This window comes from Tupaia chinensis, unplaced genomic scaffold, assembly GCF_000334495.1.
Source record: "Tupaia chinensis unplaced genomic scaffold, TupChi_1.0 Scaffold143595_1, whole genome shotgun sequence".
Lineage (NCBI taxonomy): Eukaryota > Metazoa > Chordata > Mammalia > Scandentia > Tupaiidae > Tupaia > Tupaia belangeri.
The window spans coordinates 51171-61169 of NW_006203441.1; the positions used below are offsets into that span (position 1 = coordinate 51171).

General features: G+C 38.3%; 1 pseudogene; it reads right to left on the reverse strand.

Moving 5' to 3' along the window:
- Positions 1–973: 973 nt before the first annotated feature.
- Positions 974–9999, reverse strand: part of LOC102472954 (olfactory receptor 1571-like) — a 14298-nt pseudogene continuing 5272 nt past the window's right edge.

The following is a 9999-nucleotide window of genomic DNA, read 5'->3' on the forward strand; positions in this document are numbered from 1 at the left end:
ATTTCCACATGACTGACCATAGTTCAAGTCCTGGACCTGGAGGCTTGCTTTCTCACTCTCTCTCAGGTCAAATTATAAATAAATAAATAAATCTTAAAAACAAATTTAAAAATAAGAATAGTATAACTGTCAAATATTTCCTCGGTAAAATTTAAGAAAAAGAAAAACAGTTTAATGATAGAAGCTACTTGAGAAGAAATATTTCTTTCTTTTTTTGTGGCTCTCCTTTCTTGTTTTTATGGATTCTTTACGTCACCGTGTACTCATCAGTCCTGCCTTCTGCTCATCCATCTCTTATCTATTTATTTATTTATTTTTTGGACAGTTTTTTTTGCTATAGGGCGCATGCGCTCGCCAGACAGACAGAGAGAGACAGAGACAGAAAGCGAGAAATCACTCCCCAGGGGGGATAGTCATGCCTCAATCCCTTCTCCATTCTCCTCTCGGGTTCTTGGGCATGCACGCACACACGCCCGTGAGTTTTAAGCCACCGGGTCCGGGATGCGAACTGCAGTCGACTACATGGGAGTCCAGCAACATAGCCATTATGCTAACTGCTGGTTCCCAAATTTATTTATTATTAGAGAATAGTTATTGAGATTTCACAAACCAGAAATTCATGTTTTTCAGTGAAATGAATAAGAATTTCCAAACATTTCTGATCCGCTATTGGGAATAACCTTGAGAAAGTAGGAAAATGACAATGAAAGTAGAAAAATGTTAGACAAAAGAAAGAGAAAAAAGCCTAGCAAAATGAATTGCTTAAATAGTATAGAGAAGTGGAAATCAAAGAAATGAAAATTACAGAAAATAAATAGAAGGAGTAAATTTTACTGTCACAATCTGACCCAAGAATCACAACTTCTGGTTCCAAGGTTTAAACCCTACTTTTTATATCTCAGTATAGTTGACTCTTTCATAATTTCCATCCCAAAGTGTCTTTCAGAGCCCTCTTTATGTCTTTATTTCTCAGACTGTAGATGAAGGGGTTCAGCATAGGGGTGACCACAGTGTACATCACTGAGTTTGTTGCACTTGATTGTGAGCTGTGGGTAGCAGAACTAAGGTACACTCCTATGATTGTACAGTAAAATAAAGAGACAACTGAGAGGTGAGAGGCACAGGTGGAAAATGCTTTATACTTCCCCTAAGCTGATGGGATTGCACATATGGAGTAAATGATCCCAGCAAGGGAACCACCAGCCAATAGCACAATTGCAAAATAGATGACCATGTCATTAAGAAAGGTGTCAGAGCAGGCAAGGTGGACCACCAGATTAAGTTTACAGAAAAAGTGGGGGTTTTTCTGAGTGTGTACAGAAGGACAGCCACAACACCATTAAGGTTTGTAACAAAGAATGCAGTGCACTGATAATGCCACAAATCAGAATCAACTGCCCACACAGCCGGGGATTCATGATAACCACTTAATGCAAGGGGTGACAGATGGCAACATACCAGTCATAAGCCATCACTGTCAGGAGAAAGTCATTCAACTCTGCAAAAAACACTATGAAGAACATCTGGGTGATGCAACCTGCATGAGTAATAACTTTGCTCTGTGTCTGGATGTTCACCAACATCTTTAGGATGCTAGAGGTGAAACAGATGTCTATGAAGGAGAGAATGGAGAGGAAAAAGTACATGGGTGTGTGCAGGTGGAAGTCTGAGATTGTGAGCAGGATGATGAGCAGGTTTCCACACACAGGGATAAGGTACATGGAGAGGAAAAACCCAAATATGAGGGGCTGCATTTCTGGTTGTTCTGAAAATCCCCGGAGAAGAAATGTGGAAATTTGTATATAATTTCCTGCTTCCATATGGTGGAGATGACTACAACAAAGAGAAAAATAACAAGACAAATTTTCACAGAGGTGGATATTACATCACGGAAATGCCACAGTTTGTATTTTATAATTAATTAATTTTTTTATTAAGTGTATGAATGGGGTTGCCTTTTAAGGATTTCTTGTTCTATCTCATTATTTATTCCCATCCCCCTTCAGCCTCATCCACTCCACATGGTCATTATTCTACATATTTTTTATTCTTTTTTTTTGGTTATTTTTTCCTGTAGGGTGTATGCACTCACTAGAGAGATACAGAGAAAGAGAGAGAGATAAAGTAAAAAATCACCACTACAGAGGGATAGCCATGCTGCACCCCCTTCTCCTCCATTCTCTGCCATTCTCTGCAGTATAAATTCAAGCCTCCAGGTTTGGGACTCAAACTACCATGTGAGAGTCCAGCACCTTAAACAACATATCACCTGCTCTCCCCAGCAACTGAATTATTGTAAATACTAATATCTTCACCTATTTAGTAGGGATAATGTTATCCATCCTTCTAAACTGGTCAACAGATATAATCCCAATACATATATAGATAACTTTAGCAGTTCTTCTTTAAATAAATGGATATCCGTGGTGAGAAGATGTAGCTGATATTTTTCTTCTGTCTCTCATACATCTTCATTACTTCCCCACCACATGATCTTCAGTCTCATAAACTTATATCAATTTTGTTTTGTCTTCTCCAGCTATCCCAGTCTTGTAGCTCTTCAGCTCAATACTCAGATTGACCCACAGAGGGTTTTTTGTATTACAGAGATGATCACCCAAACTTCTTTTTTAATTCATCTTTTCTCTTCCATGATTCCCAGCTGGCAAAATGAGGTAAAATTCTACAGCTTCAAACAGAAGGCCATCACTATTCCAGTTCTCCTCAATAATAACAACAAGTTCAACAATGTACTGTTCATCAAAATTAAATTAAAAAGAGAAGTCAATTCTTCCATGTTGTATACTGTAAGGATTTACAGTGATTAAGCATAAATAAAACTTTTTAAAATCTCTATGGAAGTTGCAACTTCATTTAAAAAAAAAAAGAGTGGCCAACAGGTAGTGTAGTGGTTTAGGTGCTGGATTTCTATGTGGTCAATCACAATTTGAGTCCTGTTACTGGCAACTTGTTGTGTCACTTTCCCTCTTTCTCACTCTCTCTCTCTCTCATGAATGTATCAGTCCTATAGTAAAATTACATAATCACAAATAAAATTAAGTAAATAATTATTTTAGAAGAGAAGTTTGTTCCTAATTCAAAGTAATGATGAATACTTGAGATAATAAATATGCTAATCACCCTCAGTTAGTCAGTACACATTGCTTTTTTTTTTTTTTTTTTAACTTGCTATATGGTAAGTGCACTCACCACAGTGGGACAGAAAATGAGAGAGAGAGAGTGAGAGAGAGAGAGAGTGAGAGAGAGAAGGAAAGTGAGAAGTCATGCTCCAGGCAGAAAGGCCATGCTGCAATCTCTTCTCCTTGGAAATTTAAGCACACATTCTTGGTGTGTTTTTCAAGTCACTGGACCTGGAACTTGAACAATGCTATTGGCAATGTGGGATCCAGCCACCTTGACTACCATTCCACCAGTTGGCCTCACATAGTCTCTTTTTATTTATTGCACATGATATCCTTATACTAAAAAATTACATTGCATTCCACAGATATGTACCACTCTTATACATTATCTAAAAAAAAAGTCTCAATTTTCTGTGACAAATTATTCTGCCTTACCTTTACATTGCCCCTTCCCAACCCAGACAGATCTCACAAACTTGAATTTTATTTTCAGCTTCAGGAAAAGTCAGAATTTTAATGTTTGCCTTTATGTGTCCACTTCCCTCTGCTTAGAATCTCTCCTACTGGTTTATTGAAATATTTTATCCCTTATCCATCTAAATAACTTCATTTAGTCTTTCATGACTCCCTGGTAAGCTCCTTCATGAATCTTATTTTAAACATTCCCACAATTGAATACCTCTTGCATGCACTTTATTTAGATGTAGGGACTCTAATGGTATTGCTTTTATTCAGTGCCAAATCTTTCTTCTCTGATAGGCTGGGATTGCTTTAGCACAAGTACATCCTCCTTCTACCTCCACTTAGATCAGCTGGAACTAGGAGCTGAATAACTACATTTTGTTTGAACAAATGAGAGACTGTGGCCTCACAGAAATGTATAATGATGTGAAAGAAAAGAAGGAGAAAGGCACTAAAGCAGTCATGAAAAATATGCTAAAATTTAAAAAGAAGGTCTGTCCCTGCTAAGGAGGGAGAAGCAGCAGGGATGAAGAGTCCAAGAGAGGAAGCAGGTTGTGGAGAGAATGGGTATCCAGACTGGGTCTGGAGTGATCTCGGACTCAGGGCTACACACTGAGAAAATAAATTTTTAGAAGTTTAATCTTAATTTTTTTTTTTTGTAGGGTCCTTGAGCTCACCAGATTGACAGAGACAGAAAGTGAGAAATCACCCCCAGGAGGTATGGCCATGCCACAATCCATTCTCCTTTAGTCTCCTCTGAGAATTCTGAGCACGCATGCACATGTGCCCAGCGTGAGTTTTAAGCTGCCTGGTCCAGGACTCAAACCATAGTAAGCCATGTGGGAGTTCAGAGATGTAACTGTTACATTATATGTTGGTCCCAAGACATTTTTTGTTATATATACATTCAATCACTATACATCACAACAGCATGAAAATGAACTTTCTAAGCATAAATATACTTCACACCAGTTCAATTAAAGATATTATCATACATGTTTTCATCAACAGAACCTTCCACCCTCTTCCCACATTGTCTCCACTATTTGAGACCTTTTGCTCCACTTCCTTCATCACAGCATCACCATATCAGCCCAGCCCCCACTGCAGTCATTATTCTTGTAATTATTCCATATGTATCTGACCATATTTATTTTTGTATGGTTCAATAGCAGATGAAGTAGGCCATTTTCTCACTTTCTGTTGCAGCAGTCTTTCTTAAAAAATTATAGCTGTTATTTTTTGGCTTTTCATTTTTATCTCTAAGGGCAAGGTAAGCTTTTTAAATTATCTAAGCAATGGTGGGGAAGGGTACATCATATGACCAAAAGATACATAAGGCCACGCAAAATGATAAACTTTAACATTCCCTCCAAGTACATCTGGAAATGCAGAAGGAGGAGAAGAAAAGGGAGAAAAGAAGGGGAGGAGGAAAGAAGAAGTAGGAGGATGAGAACTAAATGTCAAACAGTAGGGTTGATTAAAAAAAAGGAAAAAGTTCCAATTTTCATGTTTGGAAGAATGCAATGAAGAGTAGGAATAAAAAGATTTCAAACTCACTGTGCAAAAGTGAAGATCTCACACAGATAATTGGCTATAAAGAAGAGCAATCACTAACACACTCACAAATATATTCTGACTCACAAGTCAGGATATAATTATAAAGAAATGCTTGTTATGACACACTCCTTGTCATCTATTAAATAAACATTTACTTTTCATCCGAATACCCAATATGAGAAAGACAGTGCAAAATATATGGCTCATGAGATGCTGTTGCAAGGTAGTATTGTCAAGTGATCCATTGGTCTGGATCTTTTTTTTCCCCCTTTGGCTAGAGGGCATGTGTGATCACCAGAGAGAGAAATGGAAACAGAGGGAAAGTGAAAAAGCATTTTTCTCCATAGCCAATGGTCACATGACAGCCCTTTCTCCTATATCTCTTTTCCCTTTAAGGATTTTAGGTGCACAAACACACCCAACATTTTTCTCAAGCCACACATAATAAGACTTAAACTGTGCAGTCAACCATGTGGGATTCTGCTGCTTTTATCACCAGGCCATGGATCCAACTCAGTATGGGCCATTTTAAAACTACAGAAACATACTCAAATAAATACACCCAATCATTTTTTTTCTAAATAATAAAAACCTTAATCACACTGCACGTTCCTCCAAATTTAATACTCTATTTTCCCTGTCTCTTTAACTACAAAACTCCATGTATATAATTTTATTTTACTAATACCATTCATGCTTCCCTTTCTTTCTCACCAACTGAACTTTCATTTTCATCACTTAATTGTCAAGAATTATTTCTGCCTTATTGAGTCTAACCAACATTTGCCTTTTAATCATTTGAAATAAAAGATTTCTACATTAATTATTGAACCAAGATACAATAAGCACAGCAAACTCTCAGGTCTGAGCTGGGTTGCATTTCGTTCTCTGGTGATCTCAGGTAAACTTTTATAGCTACCGTCCTCTCAAATCCTTTCTGCAGTATCTACTGGGTACTCTCAGACTCACCTGGATAGAGTCTCTGAAAGAAAGGGAACCATGAAAAATTCTGAATTCTGCCCTGAATTGTTGGTGCTGGAAACTAAATGTCTGTTCCTGAATGAGATGGTAAAAATGAGGTAAGCATTGGTTTCAAGCCAGATTCAGGAATCTAAAAGAAACAACCATGCCCATCCAGTCCAAGGCTTATACCTTGGAAAATAACAGAAGAGATCTCTACAACTCCCTATGTCTTCTCATTTGGCACATTTTCATCTTAACAATTCATCTCTGAGCACCTGATTTCCCTATTGGGTACTTGGTCAAGGCAGAAAGGAAACTCTTCCTGTTGATTTTCTGTTCCCCTTGGGAACATGTTAGAAATAAAATGAGTCAAGTCTATTATTTCTTCTCCATGAACTCTGCAGACTTTCAGAGGTATATCCTTAGGACATTATTTTTGTTTTTATGATTATTTATTTAATTTTATTTATTACTATTATTTTTAATTTGCTATAGGGCACATGTGCTCACTAGGAAGTGAGATAACAAGTCTCCAGGTTTGAGATTCTAACTGCAGTTGGCCATGTGAGAGTCCAGCACCTTAACCACAATGCCACTTGCTGGTCCCACATTTAGGAGTCCCACACTTTAGAAGTTAAAATGTTCTTTTGAAGTCTAAGACTAAGAAATATGTCTTCATGAGCCACTGTGGACCTCCAAAGCACTGCCTTGTGGTGACGATACAGCATTTATGTCTCAAGAAATTTGATATTCGTCTTCACACTGGGGAATATTTGGTAGATGACAGGGTTACTGACAAAAATCCTACAATACACAGGGAAAAACCCTACCAGATAGAATGATATGACCCAAAATTTCAGTCATACTGAATCTGAGAAACTGATTTAAAGAAAGAGTTGAAGATATAGTAGAGAAAATAAGTGTAGATACCAGAGACTGTAAAGGATGGGAGTGGGTTGTGGAGTGTGGGAAGGAGGGGCAAAGGGACAAAACATTTAACAGACAAAAGAATGTAAAGTTCTGTGTTAAAAAAAGTAATTTTTGCTTTATAAAAATGTAAAAAAAATAAAGACTATTTGAAAGTTCTATATTTAAATCTGTATCTAAAATTATTCCCTAAGACTTTGAAACACCTTCAGCAAAATTAGAGCATGCTCTCTGGCTACCTACTCATATTTAAAAAATATATTTATTATTTACATTGAATCACTATACATCTTTAAAGTGTAGAACATGGTTATTCCCATCACAAATACAGTGCATATTATTCATAACGAGATATTACCATCTACATTACCATCAGCAAATAACTTTTCACTTTTTAAAGAATTGTTTGTTTTATTTATATTTATTTATTTTTAATATGCTATAGGACACTTACACTTACCAGAGAAAGACAGAACAGTGCATATTATTCACAATGAGATATTACCATCTACATTACTATCAGCAAATAACTTTTCACTTTTTTAAGAATTTTTTGTTTTATTTATATTTATTTATTTTTAATATGCTATAGGACACTTACACTTACCAGAGAAAGACAGACAGAGAAAGTGAGAAAGCAAGCCATTAGGTCTGGGACTTGAACCACAGTCGGCCATGTGGGAGTCTAGTGTCTAAACCACCATGTTCAGTGCTGGTCCAATAACTTTTCATTTGGGGTCAATTAAATGCATTATTTTTTGCTTCTGTTCCCCTCCCTCCCTATCCCCTCCCTTACTATCTCTAGAATCTACAGTTGCCCTCCCTCTTCTTATAAGACATGGAATCAAGTCAAATGTTCAAAAACTAGACAAATGAATTGAAAAAAAAATGTGGCATATGTCTTCTATGGCATACTACTAAGCCATATAAAAAAAATGGCACCCACACACTGACATTTGTTACAAAGATGGAAGATGTAATGTTAAGTGAAGCAAGCCAGACTATGAAAAACAGAGTTGGTATGGCAACACACCTGGCTTCATTCCAAGCTGATAGTCTAGTGGGACTTGACCTATGGTCAGCCATGTAGAAGTTCTGCTGGCCCAAAGCATACTTCTTTCTTTCTTTTTTCTTTTTTTTTTTTAATTTTTTTTTTGTCATAGGGCACATGCATTTGCCAGAGAGACAGAGAGAGATACTGAGTGAGAAAGTGAGAGATCCCTCCTCCTGAAGGATGGCCATGCCCCAGTCCTTTCTCTTCCATTTTCCTCCTGGGATTGTGGGCATATGTGCACATACACCCAGCATAATTTCAAGCTGCCATGTCTGAATGTCAAACCGTGGTCAGCCATGTGGAAATCCATTGCCTTAACCACTATACTGCCTGCTGGCCCCAAGGCAACCTCACTGATAACATCTGACATATCTGTTATACTCCCACTTGCTTATGTACATCTCCACAGGGAACGTACCCATATCTCTCTTTATTTTCTTTTTCTTTTATTTTTTTGAAAGAGTTTTGCTATAGGGCACATGCACTTTCTGGAGAGACAGAGACAGCAAGAAATCACTCCTTCCCCCCACCCCCCAGGGGATGGTCATGCAGCAGTCCCTTCTCCATTTTCGTGTCTGGATTTGGGGCACACACACACCTGGCATGAGTTTCAAGCCACCAAAGCAACTGCGTGCAGGGCTCGAACTGTGATTGACTACATAGGAGTTCAGTGACATAGCCATTATGCCAACTGCTGGTTCTCAACATACCCATATCTCTAAATCAGACTCTGGAATCTCAGTTGCTCACAGCAACTTGGAGGTTCACAAGGGCGGTCTTCAAGAGTTTTCTCTGCTTGACAAGTTATATCCATTAGGGAATTCTCACTCCAGGGGAGATGGGCACCATTAGTTGGGAAGGAGGGAACATCTGGCCCCAAAGGCAAATCCATGGAGAAAAAGTTCCTTCGAGTTATGGTTCCCTGGGTTCCTAGCAGCTGAATTGCCCAGAGAATTTAGCAACAATAAAGTAATGCATTGTTTAGTTTTGTTTTAATGAAGCACTCCAAGAATTCACTGAGTCTCCATAACTGCAAATCTTCCATCTGCAGAGCTCAGCTACAGCTCGCCAGCTCCAGCCTACAAGTACCCTCTCTATACCTCTCCAAAATGCTCATTCAGTCCAGAGAACTAGGATCTGACATCCATTCCCTCACACCCATGGCCCTAGGAAGGAAGGACGAGGAAAGCTAAGTCTGTTAAATGATACCATCAGGAGAAACCAGAGCGATTCTGCTAAGTTCCATGAGAAAGTGGTGTGGAGGGAAGGAAAGTGTTGCATTAGTGGTGCCTTCTCGGGTATGGTCTGGCATAACGAGCTAGTGAAAAGGGATTGATTCAAAGTTCTACATAGTTCACATCTCTAGCTCTGCAGGAAATCTGTGCAGCCTACTCCAAGTTTTTTTTTGTTCTTTTATTATTTGTTTACTGTAGGGCATATGTGTTCCCCAGAAAGAAAGACACACACACACACACACACACACACACACACACAGAGAGAGAGAGAGAGAGAGAGAGAGAGTAAGAAATCATTGCCTGGGGAGATGACCACACCACAACCCCATCTCCTTCATTCTCCTCTCAGGATTTTGGGCATGAATGCATACTGAAAAATCCCGTGAAAAGAATGGAAGTGAAGGGACTACAGTGTGTTTATTCTCCCCACCCAGGGAGTAATTTCCCACTCTGTCTCTCCCTCTCTCTCTCATCCCAGAAAGGGCATATTTCCTATAGCAAAACTAAAAATAGATCAATAAATAAGGAGGGAAAATTCCTCTCATTCCTGTAATAAGGATCCCACCAGGAATTTTATGGAAGTCATTTTAGTTATTTTTAAAATTCCCTTCTTATTTATTTGCCTCTTATTTCTCTATCCTAAATCAACTTAAAG